This window comes from Culex pipiens, chromosome 1, assembly GCF_016801865.2.
Source record: "Culex pipiens pallens isolate TS chromosome 1, TS_CPP_V2, whole genome shotgun sequence".
Taxonomy (NCBI): Eukaryota; Metazoa; Arthropoda; class Insecta; order Diptera; family Culicidae; genus Culex; species Culex pipiens.
Window position 1 is genome coordinate 2,672,723 of NC_068937.1, and position 24,393 is coordinate 2,697,115.

At 37.1% G+C, this 24,393-nt stretch overlaps 1 protein-coding gene across 1 annotated transcript in view; it reads right to left on the reverse strand.

Annotated features, from left to right (window-relative positions):
• Window positions 1-940: 940 nt before the first annotated feature.
• The window catches only part of LOC120415046 (uncharacterized), a 179,197-nt gene continuing 155,744 nt past the window's right edge, over window positions 941-24,393 (reverse strand). Inside the window, exon 10 of the mRNA XM_039576420.2 lies at window positions 941-1,476. The gene's annotated coding sequence lies outside the window, so the exon portion shown is untranslated. The remainder of the gene's footprint in view (window positions 1,477-24,393) is intronic.

Genomic DNA, 24,393 nt, shown 5'->3' on the forward strand with positions numbered 1-24,393 from the left:
AAACAACTTTAATGAATTTTATTTTTAGTAAATTTGTTAAGAACTAGCATTTTCACTAGTGGTGAACCCCTCGGTCAACATCCCTACTCTTCTTTTGGCCAACATCTTAAGCTACACGAAATTTCTTGGTCGAATAACAAAAAATAAAGAAGTGTTCCCAACCCGGAGGCGGCACGAGCTCGTGTAAAAACAAACAGATAAAAAAGCGACTTTTTTTTCTGGTTCATCACGTTCGTCCAAAATTAAATTCCTTCCGCCGACGAGGCGACGGGCCGGGTTGATTTTCGCCAAACACATAAAATTTTCCATTCCGGCCGAGTCTAAATTTGATTCTCACCTCCCCCTCGAAAAACGTGCAACGAAAAAAAATGGCTTGCTTTGTTTGCGCTCCTCCGCGTGCTCGCGCGCGCCATTTTCCTTTTGCAGCTGTCAAAATGACATCGACCGCGAAAAGGTGTTTGCGTTTTGGGAAAAACGCGTTTTAATTAGCTCATCAGACGTTGCCGTGGCAACGCGGCGTCGCCGCCTACTTCCGACCTCGATAATGAAAAGCAAACTAATTAATCCATTTTGTGTCCCGAACTCGTGTCTCTAAACTTTTGATTGGGGCCGCCTCCTCTAACGTAAACAAAGCGTCACCACCACCAACGAATCACAGCTTTTCGACATAAACACAACGGAAAAACACAAACTTTAATCTAAACTTGAGTGTGTTCCCGACATTTCCGGATGGAAAAAGTAACATCTAACCGTTCAACAACAACTTGAAAGCCGCGAACATTCCGCCCTAACCTTTAAAAAAGATCTACTCTGAACGGGGAAAACTTTCCGCTTCGATTAGTAATTCGATCTGTTTCTCTTTAGCTTATGATTACTTTTTAGTCTGCGTGTAACTTTCCTCTAGCGAAAAAAAATGAATTGTCACCGTTTACGTTCGTTCCAACTCAGCGTGCACGCGCGTGTTTTTGACAGCTGTCAAAAATTTGGCGTTTGCGTACACGCTAAACGCATACTCACTCATTCCTTCGTTCGCACTCACACGCGTTCAACCCTTTTTTTTGTTTACACTTTTGACATTTCTTTAACGTCCAACTGTTCCAATGTTATTGTTTTTTGTTTTCGGGATCGCTCCCTTCAGTTTTATTTTCTTCTTGTTTTTCTTACCCTAAACTTACGGTACCGTTTATGTTACAATTAGTAGCGTGTGTTTGTTTTGTTTTGGTTGAATGACTTCTATTGTTTGTTAGCGCGCGCGAGCATTTTAGTTTAAGTGAGTTCGTCTGTTTGTGTGAAGTAGCGACAGTCGTTCGAAAATCAGTGTTGGCGGAAATCATTTGCGCTTGTTTTTTTTTTGAAAAAAAAGAAAGTCAAAAACAAAACTAACCTTTCTCGTGAAGATGCTTCACGTTCTGTACACGGGGTTCTTTGGCTCTGTACAAGATTGGGATTTCTTATTGTTTCCGACGGTTGCTAAATCTGCAAGTAGAAGAAGAAAAAAGCAAAATTTCAACCAGTGTTGCCAGAACTTTAGAGTGTAATCCCCGAAATGGCGAAATTTAATTAAAACTGACGGCGAAAGCGAAATCCTCTCAAAACAGAGTAAGCTTGTCACACAGAAAAACCACAATCGAATCGTAGTAGGCCGCAAAACACGCACCCACACGTGGGAGCGCTGTCAACAAACAAAGCAGCGCCGTCATCACGCAAAAAAAAAAGTTTTGAGAGTGTACAAAAAAACGCTTTCATGGCCATCTGCGACCACGGCCATGATCTCTGCGCTCTATCTTTTTTTGTTGAGCTTTTCTGAGTTTGTGTGTGTGTGTGTGTGATTTTTTTCTATAGAGAAATTTGCCACAGGTGTCCACTATTTTGTCTGTGAGAGTGTGTGTGTGAGGAAAATGGAAAATATTTTGAATAGATTTGAATTTTTGGATCGCTGGAAGCGATCGATTGCTCTTGCGAGCGAAAAATGTATGACAAAAAAGTGAACACACACACAGACATCCCGTTGTCATCATCGTTGTGAATTAGAATTTCATGAGGTAGAAGATTTTTTTTGTGTGGGTTGTTAGAGAAAAAATTCGGCCGAACCAGAATAACATGTGATTTTTTTTGCTGGGTATCGATGAGTTTTCGATTGTGTGTGTGTGTGAACGTTAAAAAATGATAAAAAAATGGACAGAGGATGATGTTTGGAGAGCCCTTCTGCACCCACAGTTCGGTGAGCAAATTCAAATTGGTGTCATTTCGGAGGGTTCAGTGGGAGGGAAAAAGGTCAGCTTATTGCTTTTTTAAATTCGTGAAATATTGTAAATGTCAGCTCCGAATGTGGGTAACTATTTCTAGCAGTGTAATCGAGGTTAGTTATTTGAGAGAGAAAATTAGAATTTTTGCAGGATAAGTTTCTCAAAAAATAGTTATTATTACCTAGTTTTTTCACTAGAAGCTGATTTTATCAATGCAGTAGAAGGAGTTAAAGCCTTTTGTAAACCAGTTTTAACATAAAAGAGCCACAAAATCACAATCTATAATCTAATCAACTATCTTCCTAAATTTGAGGCTTTCTGTCGTTGATTCCAAATTTAACTTTACGTCAGGGTCACTGATTAAATAAAATGCCCAACCCCCACTCATTTCCCACCCCCGGATCTTAAAACAACCCTCCGGAGACCGATTCAGAGGGAACATACACGCTAAAATAACACACAAATAACATCAGAACGCAAAAGTTAAAGCAAATTAAACCTTCGTTTTCATCAACCCTTTCGCAAATGAAATCAGACCACAGTAGGTTCTGACGTGCGGCTCCGTCTCGGATTAGCTGGCAACACTGGCCTTTTATCTCGCCCCGATCTTTCGGAATCCTCATCAGCATCATCATCATCATCGTGCTCCGTGTAATTAAATTTTTACTTCTTCCAACCTCAATTTTCATTTTCCCATCACCATTGTTCGACACACACGTGCTTTTCAAACACAATGGAGAGCCCCCTTCCGCAATAGATCATAAAAAATGACGAAAGACAAATCCCATCCTTTGGCATCACTTTTCACGTTTGGCGTTGCCGCCTGCTGCGAGATTTTTTCGGAGCTGTCAGAAAAAAAGGGTTGCCAGCTTATTTTGCGCTTCTTCCCCCTTTCTGTTTGAACTGTGGAAATTAAATTTAATTAACACCGAGCGAGCACATGAATCAATGTGTACGTGTGATTTTGTATGTGTGCTCTGTGGCTAACCCGGAGGTGGTATTTGCTTGACGGCTTTGGTCGGAACGGAACAAGATTATTCATCCGGTGAGGTTTTGCGAGGAAATTTGACGAGAGTTGAAAAAGATTTGCGTCTGTTTGGGGCACAATTCCGGCAAAAAATAAATCTTTAGTTAAACTCGCCCAGCTGCGCTGGGCACGCTTTGATCTTGAGAATTTCGAGCTGTCAAATTTTGCATTCAAATGAGCAACCTTCAATTACGTTCATTTTCAAACATTATTTCAGGTAGAGTTTTTTTTTTCGGAGGAAAAATTTCAATTTTGCTCAGCCCAATTTTTCTTAATGAACGCTCTCGACCCTTCTGAAAACATAAAACAACTCACCGCCTACTGTCATACGGCAGGGCGTACCTTTTTTCCGTTCTCACCCTCGAAGAATGATCCAATTTGACCCACAAATCTCCAGAAATGAAAGTCAAAGAGAGCTAAACAATGACGGAATCCTTCCACGACTCAACCCTCTTTAAACACGGAGAAGTCAAAATTGAGTAATTTTTACGCTCAAAATAGTCAAAATTGTCAAAATTGTCAAAATTGTCAAAATTGTCAAAATTGTCAAAATTGTCAAAATTGTCAAAATTGTCAAAATTGTCAAAATTGTCAAAATTGTCAAAATTGTCAAAATTGTCAAAATTGTCAAAATTGTCAAAATTGTCAAAATTGTAAAAATTGTAAAAGTTGTCAAAATTGTCAAAATTGACAAAATTGACAAAATTGACAAAATTGTCAAAATTGTCAAAATTGTCAAAATTGTCAAAATTGTCAAAATTGTCAAAATTGTCAAAATTGTCAAAATTTTCAAAATTTTCAAAATTGTCAAAATTGTCAAAATTGTCAAAATTGTCAAAATTGTCAAAATTGTCAAAATTGTCAAAATTGTCAAAATTTTCAAAATTGTCAAAATTGTCAAAATTGTCAAAATTGTCAAAATTGTCAAAATTGTCAAAATTGTCAAAATTGTCAAAATTGTCAAAATTGTCAAAATTGTCAAAATTGTCAAAATTGTCAAAATTGTCAAAATTGTCAAAATTGTCAAAATTGTCAAAATTGTCAAAATTGTCAAAATTGTCAAAATTGTCAAAATTGTCAAAATTGTCAAAATTGTCAAAATTGTCAAAATTGTCAAAATTGTCAAAATTGTCAAAATTGTCAAAATTGTCAAAATTGTTAAAACTGTTAAAACTGTCAAAATTGTCAAAATTTTCAAAATCTTCAAAATTTTCCAAAATTGTCAAAATTGTCAAAATTGTCAAAATTGTCAAAATTGTCAAAATTGTCAAAATTGTCAAAATTGTCAAAATTGTCAAAATTGTCAAAATTGTCAAAATTGTCAAAATTGTCAAAATTGTCAAAATTGTCAAAATTGTCAAAATTGTCAAAATTGTCAAAATTGTCAAAATTGTCAAAATTGTCAAAATTGTCAAAATTGTCAAAAATGTCAAAATTGTCAAAATTATCAAAATTGTCAAAATTGTCGAAATTGTCAAAATTGTCAAAATTGTCAAAATTGTCAAAATTGTCAAAATTGTCAAAATTGTTAAAATTGTCAAAAATGTCAAAATTGTCAAAATTGTCAAATTGTCAAAATTATCAAAATTGTCAAAATTGTCAAAATGTTCAAAATTGTCAAAATTGTCAAAATTGTCAAAATTGTCAAAATTGTCAAAATTGTTAAAATTTACAAAATTGTTAAAATTGTCAAAATTGTCAAAATTATCAAAATTGTCAAAATTGTCAAAATTGTCAAAATTGTCAAAATTGTCAAAATTGTCAAAATTGTAAAAATTGTCAAAATTGTCAAAATTGTCAAAATTGTCAAAATTATCAAAATTGTCAAAATTGTCAAAATTGTCACAATTGTCAAAATTGTCAAAATTGTCAAAATTGTCAAAATCGTCAAAATTGTCAAAATCGTCAAAATTGTCAAAATTGTCAAAATTGTCAAAATTGTCGAAATTATCAAAATTGTCAAAATTATCAAAATTGTCAAAATTGTCAAAATTGTGAAAGTTGTCAAAATTGTTATAATAGGCATTTTTTATGCTCTGCAAACAAAATACATGAAGATCAATATTTAAACTATATTCAAGCTGTCAAAATCTGCGTAAAAAATACGCAAACCTCGATTTCTCCGTGCAAACTCCCTCAAAAAAAGCTCCAGAACCATCCTGTCAAAATTAAACATCCTTCATCCATCTACTGCGACGACCGGAGAAGTCCCAAAATTGAATTAGGGGATTCACCACCACCCACAAAGAAGTTATGCCTGCTGCGATCTCTGTTTACCAGCGTCATCGTCGTCGGCCGGTCCCAGTTGGCCATGTTTCTGTCGACTTTCGGTCGTCTGCCGGCAGGCAGGGCCTACTCCGCTCAAGAGCAGTACAAATTAGCTCGCCCTGCTTCGTTTTGATGATTATTATTTCGGCATACAGCCGATGGCCAGCAAAGGAAAGGGGCTCTTTTGGGACTGCCGGCAAATGTTCTGACATTTAAGGCGAGCGCGTCGGATGTGCGTACCGAGCTCCACGTGCTGGGCGCGGTAATTAGGTCTCCATTGAAAGGCAAGTTCCTGGGGGGGTCACCCGCGAGAGTCGGAACTTTTGTTTGGTTAGGCAGCTGGCCAAACATGAGGAAGAGGTGCAATTTGAGGGTCTTTTTTGGTTTATTAGTCCCTTTTAGCACATACTCATTTTAAAATAACTCATTTCTAGGTTATGAAAGTTTAATTTAGACGGAATCTGAGTAAAAATAACTCAGAAAATAGTTTTTTCCAGTGAGCGTGTACGTTCAAAGCGAGTTTGCACGAACTGTCAAAAAGTTGTTCGAAACCAAAACAATGCACGCTTAAACGGTATTACAAAACTCTTAAATGTTTCTCACTTTTGCTGCAAAAAGTCAGCCACTCTTCTTCATCAACTCCGCGTCAAAACGAATAAAGAAGCACTTTCAGCACAATCTAACCTTTTAACGATCAATTATTCTCACTATATTGCACACAGCGCACTCCTTTTAATCTTTGCTTCATTGAGTGCTGCTTCCACTGCTTGCCATGACAACGCGCGTCCGTCCGTCCGACAAAGCCAACTACGACGACGAATCGTTTATGTCTTCCGACATCAAACGACGATGGTGACGGGTTGCTGCCATAGGGTGACGCTAAAATAGGGTAAGCGGTGACATTTGCGGCAGGGTTGCCAGATTTCTTGAAAAATGACAAATTTTATCAGAAAAACGTCAGTCTTCCCCTTTTCGAAAAGAAATAAATCGTGGATGATTTATGGCCATCGTTCCGGACTCGCCAGTTCATCTTCTCGCCATCTAGCTTTTTGCCACTGGAACGACTTTTTGATTGAAAAGAATCAACCCGCCGGCAAGACTTTATTGTCTTCATTACTCCCGCCTGCACTGCCGTCATAAGTTTATCGGGATGAAATAAACGTTTGATTGAAAGAGTGCACTCTCAGCGAGAAGTGGGCAGATTTAGCGCGAATTTAACACAACTTTCCTGAAGCGGTTTCGAGCTAGAAGTGGTTGGTTGAGCAATTGCTTTCCGGTTTTGCACCTCTTGGTAAACAAACCGGTTGGTTGCGGGCCCGAAGGGCTTCCGCCTTTTTAAGTCACGGATTGTTGACTTTGAATGTGCGTGTACTGGCTGGGTTGAGCACTCGTTGGAAAAAGGTGAAAAATGCCGCGAAAACTTGCGAATTAGACTCGAAATTGAGTGAAACATTGTTGCCAAAAAGCTTCTGTAACGCCCATCCAAAATAACGTAGATTTCGTCAAAAACGAACCTACCCAAAATTGAGTAACGAAGGCAAATGTCAAAATCAATTTTCATGTAAAATGAATCGAATCAGAATTGAGTTAAATTTACCCACAGATAACATGCGCCTGTCCTACTCAAATATGAGTAGATTCGATTTTAATGAAATCTGAGTGATTTTGGAACGGACTGTTTGTTTACATCTGAAAACGAAGTTTTCAAAAGGACGCAAGAGCTTTTTGTAAACAATGTCGTTTTTTATTGTAATTTGATACATTCAAAAATGTTCTGAGGTTACGCCCTATTGAAAAATTATTGCGGAATTAGTTTCAAAATTATTTTGACAGCCACCCTTAAGGATCTTCAACCCACGCGGTCCAGTGCTGCCAAATTTCGAGAACCCACAAACTTCAAACACGTGCGGTTACTTTTTTTTGCGGTGATCACAGTAAGCTGCTGTGCCGAGTACGAAAAAAAGGGGGGAGAAAAACTTCCAGGCATCAAAGGCACGTCACGGCTTGCTGCGATGTCGGCGCGCCCACACTGAGAGAAAAAACAACAAGACAGATGAACATGTTCAAAAGTGAACGCCGCCCCCTCGAGGAGGATGATGAAAGAGGAGTTGCGAAACGAGACATTTCTGGACCGGTGGAAATTTTACACCGAAAATTTAAAAAAATCCGGCGGGCCGGTTCCGCGACATGACCGGGTTGTGCGATGAAATAATGATTATCCGATAAAGCGGATTAAGCGTGTTCGACAAGCTGCAGAAATTGGACCGGTGACAGAACCGGTTCTGATCCGGATTATCCGGGGGGGACCACCCTTCATGCACTCGACGAGGGTGATTATCGCGCGGTGATCCGGTAATTTGTGACATTTCAATAATTTTTCCGAATTGGCAACACTGTTTGACGAATTTGACAGTTTTCAAGAAATATTTCACAGTGTTTGAAAATATTCGGAAGCTGTCAAAGTTCAAAAGGTGTGAGTCTTGTCTAGTTTGCAGTCAAAATTATCAGCAAATGTCACCCAGTACACGCTGATGAAATTTTGCTCATTTTTAATTTTCAATAAACCTAATTACAAAAAAAATGAAAACTAATTACCTGTTCGCTTTCAGCGCTGAACTAATCGTTTTCCGCTCGAATGAAACATTATCTCGTTTGCTTGTTTAAAAAAATGGTCTATTTAATTATGAAACATTAGACCCACACCGCGCCGTGGGTACATTATCATATTAATTTAATCGAGGCAGGCTATTTTTTATTTTGATTCGCATCGCACCCACCCCCAGCTAACGTCAACGCCTACTTGATTCAATCACGCCCCACACGCAAGCACAAACGATAATAATAACTGTAAACTGATGAGCGAGTGTGTGTGTGTGTTTGTGACAGTACTTTTATGGCTTTCTCTCAACTGCGAACACACACACACACACACACTCATCATTAGCATAACAAGCTGATAATAATCTGCCATTTTTGCCCGGAATGGGACAGTTTACGAACGGAAAAAAATCCGCTGACCACGGTAAACAAAGCTCACCCGTTTGTTTGCATGCAAATTTGATTTGGAGTAAACACACGCGCACGCAAAGTTGGGTACTAATTATGGGCGTAATTGTATTTGTTCTTTTTTTCCCCTGTTCTCCTCCCGCTTCCTTCTCTGTCTCCTTCTCACTCACACATGAACACACACACATGCACGAGTCGTGATCTTCCGGTTTTATGGTTAATCAAATCGGCAACATTTCCGGTGGGGAGGTTCACCTGTGTCGCGATGACAGCCGACGATAATCATCATCAATTATCGGACTCATTTCCTACCGTTTCTCTCTAACTACTAGCGCGTGGCTTGCTGTGACCAATTTAGCGTGCAAATTTAGCTCGCCGCAGGTGACGTTTGTGGGAAAGTGCGCGGTGACGGTTGAAGCGGCGAGTTTGATTTAATGGCTTGCTGGGTTTTGATTTGGGGAGCCCGGGCTGCTTGGATTGATTAGTGTGGGGTGATTTGATCGGGTCGAGTTAAGGGGGGGCTCTTTTTTGGTAAATGTCAACTTTGTCAGTTTGATCGTGGTAGAGAAGAGAAGAATTTCAGTTCCAACTTTTCCCAAGGCTTTTGTGGAGACGCTTGGTTTTTCACTAGACACATTAATCTTTCGGTGATGTACAAAGCGTCTCCATGAAACAAAAAATATTAATCAAAATTACTCCTATGGGACCATCCATAAACCACGTGGAAACTTTTTTTTTAATTTCCATGCAAAAAATCTTTTTTGTAACAACACACCCCCCCGTGTCAACGTGGTTTATGGATGGCCCCTAGAGATAAAAACTAGTTGCAGGATCGTAAATACATATAATTAGAATTCTCATTTATGTTTCATCAATTTATAATTGAAAAAGAATTACTTACAAGTTAGTTTTCAAAAATACCTTTTTAAACACAGCGATTTTTCTATCGTTTTTTACTTAATTTTGAAAAACTCTTCCAAAAATGCAGGAGATTATGTATTTCCAAGTCTTTCACTGCTCATGTTCGCATAAATGTCCCATATGAAAAAAAAAACAGCAAGCTTAGAAAAAACGCAAGGCAAATTTGTGTTTCTCGAGTCACTGACACTTTCCAAAAGTAACAGCGTCGTAGCTTAGGAATGGTCCGCTTTCGAGCGAGATTAAAAAGGTGTTACGTAAAAATAAGCACACGAAAAAAAATCTTTTGACATTTTTTTTATTTTTTTTAAATTTATAAATTTTGCAAAATCCGCATTTTTTTTATTTTTCAACATGTTTAAAGAGGGAAAATCAAAACTTTCGAGCCAAAGAGAGGCACGAACAAAAAAGGAAATAAACAGTAAAAAGCTTGCCCAAAACAAAGTTTTGACTTAAGTTATTTTCGTATATAGACTTTCAAAACCGGATATTTGGTTGCCGAGTTTTTTTCTGAGTGTAATCCAATAATGTTAAATATTTAAAAAAAAAAATCAAAAACTGAAAAGTTCCGAACATTAACAACCCAATAATTTAAAATTTCGTAAAAAAAATTGTGGAGTGAAAAAAAATAATTACAAAAAAAAAACTATTTTTTTATTTATTATATGCTTAAATTTTCAAATTCATTCCTAATTCCTACATTCTAAAATTCCTAAGTTCTTAAATTGTTGAATTAATTAATTTTGAATACTTAAATCATTGATTTATTGAATAAATAAATTCTTGAATTCTTATGTTGTTATGGGCTCACAATCTTAAATACTTAAATTTTTAAAATAATTAAATTCTTTATCTTTGAATTCTTGAATGTCGCCATCTCAAATATCAGAAAATCAGATAACTTTCTAGCATGTTTGGAGTCATATTTAACCCTTTTAGGCCTGAATTTAAAAAAAATTGTTTAGTTAGTGACGGGAAAATGATCCTGAGGAGCATACGAAAATTATAGGCTACATTAGAAAATTTGATTTTTGGGTCATATATGACCAATCAGGCCTAAAAGGGTTAAAGAAAAAAATCCCGAACTTTTTGTCACTAATTTCCTGATTTGATTATTGGGAGTTGGTGATTTTGTGTTTTAAATCTCCGGTTTTTAATTTTTATTAAGTATAATTTTTTTTTAATTTTAGAATTTTTGGAAATATTATTTCTTTGATTTTAAATCAAATTAGAAACTGTTAGTGTGCTCGTTTTTTTTCTGAATTATAATTTATTTTTAATCTGCAAATATATTTTTTATTTTTTTGAATTGCATTTTTTTGCAATCATTAAATTTCAAAATATCTAAGCATTGGCATTATTTTGTTTTCGCCGAAACAAACTTTTTGTAGCACTGTACAACGGAATTTTACAAAAAATAAAATTATTTTTGATCGATCTCAATCATGCTAAATATGACTTTTAACGCAGGAAAATGCATTTCAAATTATTTTCGGTTGATTAAACTTCTTTTTCCATTAAGATTTTGAAGTTTTTTTTAAATGGAAAAACAAGATTTAAAAAAAAAAGTGTTCAATAGTTAAATTTTACCCAATTCGTATTTTGAAAATTTGTCGATATATATTTTTTCAAAACAAAGTTTTGACTTCATTTTCGATCGAGAAGTACTTTAATTTAAACTGAAAAAATCCCGTTTTTCGGTTTCTTCGATTTTTTTAAATAGTGTCCGTGATTGTCCAATCTTAAAATTCTTTTTCGAAAAGTTCAGAAAATTTCCAACAAAATTGCTTAAGAGATATTGACGATTGGACCTCCGGTTACAGCAAAACAGGTTTTTTTCGAAAAAAAAAAATGGAATCACAACTTACATTAGAAAAGGGCAAAACATTCAATATTTTATCATTATTTAAACCAAACTGCATCAATAACTCAAAAACGACGAAAAAGCAAATGGGACATTTATGCCAGCTATACATCGGGAAAAAAATGTGCAAACCGGGAAAAACGCGGAAATTTGACTAGTAAACTGAGAAAATGTTACCAGTTTAGAAAAAAATCCCCTTTTAAATAAATAAATCTTTTTATTTGTACAAAGATATTATTTTTTGCAATAATATTGCTATAAATATTGTAACTTATTTCGATTTTTTTAAATCTTATAATAAATTTGTGATAAATTTCAGTTTTTGACTAAAATTTGCATATCAAAAATCAGATTTTCTTGAAAATTTACGCAGCAACAATAAGTCGAGCAGATTTTATAACTTTTTCATGTGAAAAATCATTCTTTCCAATCATTACGTGATTTATGGATGATCCATAAATTGCGAATCATCTTCCTGAAGGATTAAAGTCGTGACACTTTTTTTCATGAAAAAAATCTATCAATTTCGGGAACTTTCTCACTACTAACTGGTGCGTTTGGTACGGTATGTCCACGCATTCTCCCCCCCCCCCCCCTCTGTGAAATGTGATCCGTTCTCAGAATCCCTCTCGACGGTAAACATAACGCAGTAGGGCTGGCCGCTTCAATTTTTGTACTTGATTATTGGGGGATTCACGAATGATTGATTTTCGTGAATCTTTGCTTTTGGTTCATTTTTCGATGTATCCTGACGGTGTGGCGGTACGACCCCTTCCATTTTTGAGCATTCGTTAACAGATGTGTTTGATGTTATTTTTTTAAATATATTTTCTGTCTTTGATTTTTGCGGAAAAAAAAATTAAGGGAAGAGCAAAAACTTGATGTTTTTTCAGGAACGGTAATTTCAAATTAGAAAGATATTTTTGAAATTTTGGAGGAGATTTTTATTCCTTAAAAGGTTTTGAAACTTATAAGGAAAAAGATTTTCTATGCAAGACTGCTTCAACCTTCTGGAATGAATCTAAAAGCAAGTATTTATTCCTAAAATTTGAATGTGTAGCAATCCATCGGTGAATAACTTAAAACATCTGCTGCACATTATTCACTTTTCCCAAGAGATTCCGGGTAATCCATTTATGAGTTTAAATGGAATGATAAGCACGCCCAACATGTTCCGCACAAAACAAGCTTTGAAATTATTCCAACATACAATTCCATGTAATTCTATTATCCAGTTGCAACAAGGACCGACCGAACTCTCATCCCGTCATTTGTGCCAAGGCTGCAGCATATCCTCCTGTTCCTCCTCCACACACTACATGGACTCTCATTAGGCAGCCTCCAAGAAGTCAAACACCTACACAAACACAAACACACACACAAACTCCACATAATAACTACATTAATTGAAGTACTTTTCCCGCATTTAACTTTTCCATTTATAATATCCAAGTTGGCGCTGCCTGGACCAAAGTAGCCTGCTTGTACTACCTCAGCACTGAGCGTGGCCGACTTGGATTTGACCTTTCACACCGACACTACTACTGTGTGTGTGTGTGTGTGTGTGTGGTTGAAAGATAGTGTGAAAGGATGACTCCAAATTCCCCATTCACACCACACCATCGCAGTTGGCGCTGCTTGTGTACGTGTACGTGTGCTTGTGTCTGATTGAATCGTAGGTGGCGCTGCTGCTGCCGCTCCGAGAGAGGGAAAAAGATGAAAAGCTCATTAGAAGAAGGTTTTCATTCTTATTTCTCCCGGGACTTGAACTCCATTTACACTGCGTAATGGATTTTGTTCGAATGCTTCCAGCGAAAAAGGGGGGGGGGGGCTGGGGGGTTCAAGCTGGCCATGACTTGCTCACTTGGAGTTAGTTTGGCCCGCCGCCACGGATTTGAAGCGAATTTAATTTTCTTTTTCATATTTCACAACGAGTGGCGAGCGGAGTCGAGTTGAGGCTGCGTTCGCAGAATTGATTAAACTTCTTCTTTTTTTTATTATTTCATTCTCCTCCCGCGGTATAATAACTTAAATGAAGCATGAAATGGCCAAGGAAAGGTGGGAGGGGGGGGGGGGAGGGATGATTCAGCTAGCGGAACTTTCAATGTGACAACACGAGTTCAGCGGAGAGTTATTCGAGAGTTGGGACAAGCTCGCAGTTGGCCATGATGCGTGTTTGCAGTGCACTCGCGTGCACAGGCAGATCAGCCAGATTGCAAATATGATGGCCAACTTGGATCGCTTTTGGGAAATTTTATCGCATTTTTGGCGGCATAGTGCGTTAAAGTGTGTTAAAATTGGGCACAAATAATAAATCAGAATGTTTGAAAAGAAAAAAAACAATTACATGTTTTTTTTACCAAATCAATGCTTTGAGACAGTGTTGCCAGTATATCAAATTTAACTAGAAATATCCAATCATATTTTAATTCAGAAGCAATTTTGCTCAAAATTCACAACATCCGATGTTGGCACGGGTCCGTGTATTTCGATGAAGTTTTTTTCTGCAGAAATGCTTGGTGAAAAGTAAACCAAACTTTGCTTTGAAGTGAATTAGTGTTAAGACTGTATGAAAAGTTCACTTTATAACACAAAAAGTTCCACAACTACGAAAAACTAACGAAAAACAAAAGGGCACATTTGAACTTTTATTTTGGGTTTGGAGTGAACATTGTTATGTGCCCTTTTGTGTTTTTGATTTTTTCAATGGTAAATTGTTTGCTATCAACGAAATGTTTGGCTCGAAATGCCATGAATCATTTTAAGAATATTGTGATTGGTCATGATTGTAAGGAAGCATGAAAGGATTAAATTTTATTATTTTTTCATTGACCAATTTATTTTAGTGTTTCAATTTATTTTACCTTATTTATTTATTTCAATCTATCTATTTACTTTAATTTATCTTAGTATGCATCTTATATTTTACATATTTTCCCCCACTTTCCCTCTTCTTTTTTTTCTTTCCTTCTTTCAAGTCGCGTAAATAATAATATACCGGTCGTTAAACGAGAATGTCTAACTTGAGTTCATGCGTCGTTTTTACGGATTCGTTCTCCTCTTACCCTGATTTTATTTTTCCGATAATTATAAATATAACGTAAAAGATAAAACTACCTATAACGACTTTGGCTTAAAAATGTACCATTCGTGATAGTGTCACTTTATTATTAACTGCTCGAAACGAAATTTTCAGTTACTATTGTTCGTAATTTTGTCGGTCTCGTAGATCACTATTTTCGGAACATTTCATCATAAAATCCTGCAACACGATGAAATCATTGTAAACCTCACTTTAAAATTTTGATATAATTTAGTCGGAAACCACAAAAAAAATACAATTTAAGATATTGCTTAAATAGTAAAAGGAGGGAAAAGCCCTTCTCACAGCGTCGCTGCTCGGAAGGCACGCCGACGGGGGAATGAATGATAATTTGGCACCGCGTTCGAATTAAAACTATTTCTAAATCATTGCTTGTGTGTCTTACAGCAGCCGGCTGCCTAAGACCTATAAATTTACAACAGATAAACAAATTACTTATGGTCGCATCACCTACCACGGTGAATCCTGACCTCATATCCATCTTACTAACCCCTCAAAACTCATGTGATACTTTGTCGGAGACGCAGTCGATTTGGCGGTCCCATCACTCAAGTATCGGACTAACATTCCCATCCACTTCCCCGTGTCTTACCACTGGTCGTGGCCGGCGTCGGTATTGATCAGCATGATACGGATCTTTGAAAATTGCGAAGGGGTGATGATTGGTTCCTACTTTTCATCTGTGGTCCACGGAGCAATTTTTGGGGGTCCTGGTCAATAACGAAGTAGCAGCTACGGGTAGACACCAATGCTATGCTATGCTAACCTTGATTTTGCTCAACTAAATCATTTTTTTTTTGCGGAAGACGCCACTGCGTTTATACAACAGTTCCACGTCAAACCAGCAGGATTAAAATTGAAAGTTCTCCGATTTGGCTTAAATTTTGCATAGGAGTCCCTAATCCCTAAAATAGGATGGTCCAAAAAATTGCGTTTTTCAACGATTTTCGCAAAAAAAAAACACATTCTTCAAAAATCATATCTCTGGATCGGCTGAACCAAGTTTAGCTCGCCACGTTTCAAAAGAAAAAAAAATATATACTGAATACCCTTACAGATCAAGTGAAAAAATTGTTTGCTGATTTGAAAAATCATATCTCAGAATCCTGTTAATAAATATTTCTAAAAAATAGGAAAAAAATCAGTTTTCACTTGATCTATATCTAAGTATTTTTCATTTTTTCTTTCATTTTTTAAAGCCCAACAACTAATCAACTTTCTTTTGAACCGTGACAAACTAAAACTGATTCACCCGTTCAAAGATAAGCGTTGAAAAACGCCTTTTTTTAACCATCCTTTTTTGGATGGGACCACCCTAATCGCAAAACAAAAATAAACTTTTAAAAATATTTTAAAGCATTTTTGAATAGATTGACAATTTTCTGCCTAATCAAAAATGCTAAAATATTTTTTGTACGAATTTCTAGAAGGTATCTCATGACAGTGTTGCCAGATTATGATAAGATTTGAAAAATCGAAAAAAGTTTTCAAATTTTTATCGTTAAAAATTGTCAAAAGGTGATTTTTTCCGGAAGACATTTTTTAAATTACAATATTCGATCTCCAACAGATAAAATCCACTTAGGCGTCGATATCTTATGGCAGTGTTGCCAGATCATCATACTCCTAAGGTCGTTGGAAAGATAATTTGAACTCTTTATCAAGTGTCGTTTCAAAAGCCATTTTAAAACGAGTATAATTCATCTTGCCAGATTATTTAAATTTGACCCAAGTACTAATATTTTTGAACAGTGATGCCAGTTTCTTGATATTTGCAGCTCATTCGAACCATCGTTTAAATACTTTTTTGGACATGAGGTATTTAACTAAAAAATTATTTTATTCCCGTTTAGGCTTGAATTTTGGAAAAAAAAACATTTTTTTTGCTAGTGTTGGGAAAGTGATTTTTAGGACCATGCATAAATTATAGACTAGTTAAACTAAAAAATAATTTCAATTATTATTATTTTTTTCAAAAAAAAAGAGGTTTTAATTTGTCAGATAACGTCGATGTGAAAAAAATCTGGCAGATCCAAGACCTAGAAAACTGGCAACCTTGCACGTGCATGCCAAACTACTAAGGGAGCGTTCTTTTATTACGTGACGCAAAAAAAATGATTGTTAGACGTAATAAAAGAACGCTCCCTGTACACTTTTTCTGATAACAATGCGGGACTCCGGCAAACAATTTCAACTAAACTTCCAGACAAGGCACAGAGCGGTCTGCCAAACAAAACGTGTTTGCAAGCGTGTTTGTTATTTGGATTCGACAAGATAGAGGAAATTTGCGTATGTTTGGCAGGTTAAGCACTCGCTCCTAATTCCATCCAATTTGCTGATTTCACTATTTAAACAACTAATTTTGCAAAACTTTTGATAGAAACTTGCTTGCTCACTTCTTATTGAGCTGTTTATCACTCGATTTTAGTTGACAACGCTTTTTATGAGCTGTTATTGAATGTCAAAGTGCTGATATGGCAACATTAGAGGCACGCTGGAATTTGATGCTGTTCCCCTAGGCAACTTCTATCAAAAATGTTGATTATTTTGAATGTTTAACTTTAAATTGTTTTGATTGATTCGAAATTTTCAGTCTGTGATTTTTATCAGAAATTTAAAAAAGCTTCAAAATTTCACAACATTTTCCCACTGTTCACCCCTTTTTCCAATCCCATACTCATAACGCACTTTTCCAGCCTACTGCGACCCGTTTATCGTGTGTGTGTGTGTGTGTGTGTGTGTGTGTGTGTGTGTGTGTGTGTGTGTGTGTGCCCAAATGTGCCCAATTTGGAACCAATTGAAAGCCATCGAAGCAACAGATTGGACCGATTGAAAATCGAATCCGTCCGTTCGTTCGTTCCCGGAGCCTACTGCGGTGGCACACGTCTGTGTACGGGACCCCTCGGGGGGACCTCTGGTCGGAACATGGTCTGACAGCATTTTGGACTTGATACAGACTGGAAGGGAGAGAGTGACTTTCCAACTCACATCAACAAGCCAAATTACGCAACAGTCGAGAGTGTGTGCGCGTGTGTCGGAATTGATGAAATTGTTTGAAAATTGATCCGACATATTTACCACGTCAAAGCCTGCTTTGACTGCGGGGCTCGGCGGGGATTTTGTTGTCGGAGCTGTTCGAAAATCAATTAGTTTCGGAAAATGCTAATTGAATTGCGCTTGCGGGATCGAATGTTGCCGAAAATGGATAACTTAAATCTGAATGCACTCAAAATTCCTACAAAAAGCTTGACATTACCTTCCTTCCAAGAAGTGCCCATCCAATCAAAGCAACCGAGAATCCCCGGTGAAACAGTATTGTCAAAAAATCTGTCACGTCGGTCGTTCGCCATGGCATCCTTTGATTCGGTAATTTTTTCTTATTTTTTCCCGAGATTACCTTCTGTCTCTCTCTATCTTGTCATTTGACAGCTGCCGGAGGAAAAATGCCAAAGTCATACAGAGCAAAAGGTTGGGTCGATGAAATCGAGATGTGTGTTTGTGTGTGTGTGTTCGCCATTTATCATGATCATCATAATCGAACGAGGGAACGAACAGGTCGGTGTCGGTGTGTGTGTTTGTTGAGTGGTGTCGACTGTTGTGTCGAGTGAGTGAGGATGACTTTTGAGTGGATGATATGCTTTGAAGCAGCTTTTTGGCGCTCGAGGGCACTCCAAATAATTAGTTTTCGGGTGAATTGTGCTCTAGCTTAATTGAATAAATTTTCCACCGAAGAATGATTGAAATCTTTGAGGGGGAATTTACATTTTGATTGAAAAAGCTTTGCAAAAAAAAAAAACCGAAAAGATTTATTTCTCACAATCAAACCACTGTAAATTGAAAGACAGTAAACAACAGACTCAATATCAAAGCAGGCTGTCAAATTATGACACTCACAAACAATTGTCAAGCGATCGAAGCGTACCGGAAAAGCAATAAATCTTTCCCAGCTGTGCCTGCTGTGCGCCGAAAAAAGAAACCAAATACGCAAGGCCTACTTCTGCTCTACCTCACATTCATACATCTTTTACGACCTCGTTGAATATGTACAAAGCAAGCACACACCCACGTGGAACGACTGTTAAAGTGCCGTTTCCGCCTGCTTGGATCATCGATTTCCCCTTTTTTATTTCACCTGAAGAAAAAAAACAAGCGCCACACCCCTACGGAAAAGGAGCGCCGAGCCCAACATCGACCCGACAACCCGCCCGACGTCGAGTTGTCAAAGGTGAAGAATTATGTGACAGCCGTCGTTTAAAGAGTTCTCCGGCCTGCTTCGAGCGCGAGCGCGCTGCTGTCATTCACCACGTGTCAACAAGGTTTCTGACAGCGATGGCGTGCGGCGCTAACCGGATTCAATATTTGCACTTTTCGACGGCGTCTTTTTGTCGCACGTGGAAGACAAGATGACAAGCCGCCATTGTTGAGCAGCTTTCCGGGAAGGTTGTCACCGGTTTTTTTTTCTTCTAGGTTAGGTCTTGAAGAGGGTAGAGGACTCCGGGAGGCGGGTTCAATTTTCAGCTTGAATCGATTCCAATCTGATCGGAATCAGCACTTCGTTGTCTGCGGTCTGCAGAAGAAAAAAAACGTGAAGAGGACTCAACGACGGTCGCGTGTTGGCAAAGTAAAATATGCCAGAGATTTCATTTTTTTCTGTGTCGCGATTTGATTCGATTTTCTCTCTTTGAGACGTACGCGGAAACTGATGCAATCTAGGCAGGCGGCTCCCCTCCGCGGTTTAGCGTTGCCCCTGGCAACCCCGGGTTTAAGCTTGCCCTGATGATACTTTGAATCTCCTCCAAGATATCTGCTTTTGAAAGTTCCAATCGTGGCAACCCAGATCGAAGGACACCCAACTTTTTTCTTCACAAATTCCACTAATGGCCCCGGATAGATTCTCAATTTCACACGTTGTTGTCTTCGAAGAATCGAAAAGTCCATCAAAAGTCCACCTCCTCCACCTTCGTCATCTTTTTTTTTTTATTATTCGCAGTGTCCCACCCTTCGGTCAAGCTTCCGAGAAGCTCCCGGTCGTGAAAAATTTACAAAACTGTCAATTTGAGCCACCCTTTCCTCCCTCCCTCGCCTACTGCGTGAGTCTGACCCGCAGGCCGCCGGTTTTAACATGTTTGTCACGAAAGTCGGGCGTCCCTTTTCTTGTTCCTTCGTTGGCGGCCACGCCGAATGACTTTTTAGTTCCCCTCCCCCGGTGGCGTCGGTGGACAAAGTATCGGCTTTCCGTTCGGAATCGGATTATCCGGGAAAATGGACCGAAGCCACCGTACAGTGAAGCTTTCGGTAGTTTGACACTTTGCAGTGTGTCAAACTGACAAACTGTCAAACTTCGCCCTTCTATTTTTGAGTTATTTTTATTCAGTTTTTGTCAAAACTTGAGTAAATTTTACACCAATTTGAGTTCATCCATGCAATAAATAGTATATTTTTTAGCGTGTACCAAATGTAAACAAACAGTTTAAACGACTCTCAAAAATTTTCACTGGTGTCAAACAATCGGGGTGTCCCTATGATTAGCCCCTTGGACTTCGCAACCGGGCAGCACGGCAGACCATCGGCGGGTCCGGCAGTGCTGCCATCATGGCCACAGGTTGGGGAGAAAAGGTTGTGCAAAGGAAAAAAAACAACAACATTTCGAGTTCCTTGGAAGGCCTAACGAGAAGCTTGTCGGGTTGCTGCGATCGACCTGCGCAGGGTGGGTTGATTGCGTGAAATGTTGAAATTTATTTAAGGGCAGAAATCGGTAAAATTAAAAACAAAACAAAAAAATTTCCGCTCGATTGTGCGTCTCCATCAAAGTTGCGGTTAATGCTTGGGTTAATGATGCTGACAAATGAAAAAAATAATGACCTTCTAAAGAAATAGATAATTAAATATATATTTAAAGTTATAAATTCTCAAAAATGTAACTTTTATGTGATTGGAACCAATCATGAAACAATATTATTGCTTAAGCTGGAGCAACACTCAAAAAGGGCACATAAGTAGTTTGACAGTTGCAACTATTTTTAATTTCATTTAAAAAAATCGAGGGATTTGTGCAAATTTGTAATTTTGGTCATGTGTATAATAATTTAGGTGCATTTAAAATGTAATATCTTCACATCTTTTCGGCATTTTTGTATAGCTTTATTTTTTTAAACAGGGACTCTGCATTTGTGAAAGTTCGTTCTAAATTTGGAGTCATGCAAAATACTTATTTCTGATTTTATTAAACACGTATTCTGCTCACGTCAGTGAATGTAATAAAAAAATAAATAAAATAAAATTAAAATTTTATTTGTTGGCGGCTTTTTTTGACAGAAAGTGTTTTTTGACACTCATTAGGTATGAGGCCACAGTTGATTAGTCGAATCACAGTTGATCTTTAATTTTTCGAAATTTGCATGAAAATAAAAAAATACCAGAATTTAGTATTCTTGCTCTTTTTTTACCACTATGAGACATTTTTGCGATTATTTTGCTCACTTGAGCCGAATTTGGCTTGATCATCTCTATTTTGTTAGAAACCGACTGATCATCGATTTTTTTTATGATAAAAGAAGCAATTTGGATAAAATAACACATGGGACAACCATGCATTCATATACAGCAGTTTCCCCACGAAAACAGCATAATTCAAAAAAAGTTCTCCGATCGGGCTCAACATTTTTCTGGAGGTTCCTTGACCGAAATAATTAGACCCTAATTTTTTGTTTGGCCATTAGGGTGACCTACGCCGTGTTAGGGTGGGCAGAAAAATGGCAATTTTCTTAGATTTTTTTGCAAAAACCACATTTTTTAAAAAACCATAGCTCCGCACCATTTCAACCGATTTTAGCTGTCTTGAGCGCAAACGAAAAGTTATTAGATAGGCTTTTAAGGAAAGATAGTTAAAAGTTTCAAATATCTGGCCTGACATTTGAAAAGGTCCAATGAAAACTTAAAATGCTCTTTTGAAGGTCTCGGGACCAAAGAGCCCATGTCTGAAAATATTTTTATCAGATTCCTCGGAAAATTTTACATAAAATTAAGAAAAAAAAGGTTAAGCTATGTTTTCAATATTCCGAGATACGATTTTTTGAAAATAAAACCTGTTTTTTAGACGCGCCGCGCGCAAAACCAGGAAAATTACGAAAACGGCAAAAAATCGACTTTTTTCACTAAAACTGCGATAACTTAAAAATTTCAGCGAAGACCTATACACGTAAGGGCACCACATTTTTTTTTAATTGAAATACGCAACTTTTGGTACCTTCACATGTATACCCGGGCAGACGGTAATCACAAAATTCATGCCATTTCAATAACAAATACTGTTAAAATAACAATAAGTGTTATGGAATATTCTTGCAAAATCTATTTTTGCATAAGAGTTGAATAACAGTTTATGTTATCATAACAAAATTTGTTATTGGTCTGATATTGGTTGAAAGCCTAAACAACTTAGGAATAACATTTTTTGTTATGGAAGAATAACTCCAACTGTTATTGGTATGATCGGATTAGTTGTTAAAATAACAAAAAATAATAACAAAGATTTGTTCGAAGAATAACTAAAAATGTTATAAGTCTGTTATTACAATAACAATCGAAAATCGGATATCCAATAACAAAAAAATCATAACGACGAATAACAAATTCTGTTATAAAAAACATAAAATGTTATTGGCCTAGTATTACCAAATATCAAAAAATTTATTCCCAAGTTTTTTTCCGTCATCGCTGAAATTTTAGAGATATCGCAGTTTTAGTGTAAAAAGTCGTTTTTTTCTTGTTTTCGTCATTTTCTCACGATTTTTGACAGTTGAGTAACAGGAAATGTACAATTTAACAAATTAAAACCTTTGCAAAATGTTCCGATCTTTTAAATTTAAATGATTTTAAAATTCGGAAATCAACCTATACTTTTAAAAAGATCTAAAAATTGATAATTAAACCCTTTTTCATAAATCAGACCAAATTATGAAGCCTGTGAAAAAAAAATTAAGAGATCTTTTCAAAAATATCAGAGGAGCGCTTTTTAAGTAAAATTATTTAAACTCAAAAACCATTTAAAAATTAAAATTTATACGCTGAAATAAAAAAGAAGAACCAAATTCCTTTATTCTAGGATTTTTTTTCCATTATTTTGGGATTTCGAATGACTAAATAAGGAAAGGAGGAAATATTCTTAGAATTAAGGAATTTCGTACTTTTTTTTTTATTTCATTTTACCTAATCGTAGCAATAACTTGAAAACAGTACAGTCTACCGAAAAAAAAAATTAAAAAAATCAGATCTCCCAAACCAGATTTTGGCACCGTCACGCACTATGGCTCAAAAGATATCCTTTTTTTGGTTTCTTTAAACATTTCAAAACAATCGCGTTCATATTTTTCCGAAAACTCTTGATCATACACCTACAACTTTGCCAAAGACACCAAATCGATTAGAAAACCCTTTCTCAAGATATATAATTTCATACATTTACACACCCATTTTGTATGACCAGCCCCCAAAATTTTGAAAACCTGAAGAGATACCCACTGGCTCGATTCTTTACGTAATAATAAGAACTGTGCCAATTTTGAGCCAAATCGGTTAAGGTGAAGGGGTCGCTTTTCATCGTTGAAAAAAATCGCCGAAAAGTATGGGGAAAATCTTCGCTTCAGGATTTTGGCAGCAGGTGGCGCAGGTCTCGCCCAAAATTGTCCAAGTGTGAGATTTTTGTAGGAAATTTAATTTCCTACAACTTTTTTGAAATATAGAAAGTATATAAGAAAATACTTTCTTCTAAAAAAATCATCAAAAAATCAGGATCAACACGGATCGTTTTGCACCCTTCGACAAAGTTGTAGGAAATTAAATTTCTTACAAGAATCTCACACTTGGACAATTTTGGGCGAGACTCGCGCCACCTGGCAGAATAATACTGAAACGATGTTTTTTTGCATACATTTTTGCGATTTTCCCCATATAAACTTCAACGATAAAAAGCGACCCATAACCGCTTTGGCTCAAAATTTGCACAGATTCTTATTTTTGCCTAAGGAAGCGAATCAGAGGGTATACCTGATGTCGATATTTTTTATTGTCACCCTAATGGAGGACTTGTATGAAAAAAAAAAACAAATAATGGAAAATTACTTTTTTTGGCAAAGGCATGCATGGACAAAGTTTCGTCCAAATAAAAAAATACTAAGAATAGTTACACAGACAATCAGATGTAAATCATTGATCAGTTTTCACTAGCGCCATCTAGCTGTGACCACACGCGCCGCGTGAGATAGATGGTTGTGTGCGAGCATTCAGTTTCACGTAACTGTCAAACGCGTGTAAATAAGCCGTGGTGAATTCGAAATGGCCGTGGTGAGTTTCCATCCGTTCAAATTGACGGTTGAGTTGTTGAGTGATGGATTTGATAAGAGTTTTACGTCGTTTTTTTGTAATTTTGGGTCATCTGACCCGCAAATAATGATATATTTGAGTAAATTTTGTTCACAAAAATATCACAACCCTAAAGCGGCCAGCCCCACTGCGTCAAGTTCACCGCAAAGACGATTCATTTCCGTTTTATTTATTGTTTAAATGAATCCGACAATCAAGCCCACCTTGCCCACCAAATTTTTTCCTAGTAGGCGGCGGGCGTTGGCGTTGGCGGCGCTCGTGCCCGGGTTCAACAAGCTATCGCATGGCCTGCTGCTGCTGCCATCAGTCAGGGTTTGTGTGTTCGTCGAAGATAACCAAAAAAAAAATGAGAAAAGCTCGTAATATAAGAAAAACATGACCGGGGATTACGATCCGGAGGAGGGAAGAAACGAAAAAGGGACACAAAATGGACCCGGCTCTTCGAAAAATATGATTGATTGTGGTGTATCAGTGTCCGAAAGGCAACGATGGTCGCCGTCGATGACCGGGGTCCGAGAGAAATCGAATAAAACCAAGTCTAAGTATCTTTTTATCTTTCACTTGTTGATAGTATTTTTTC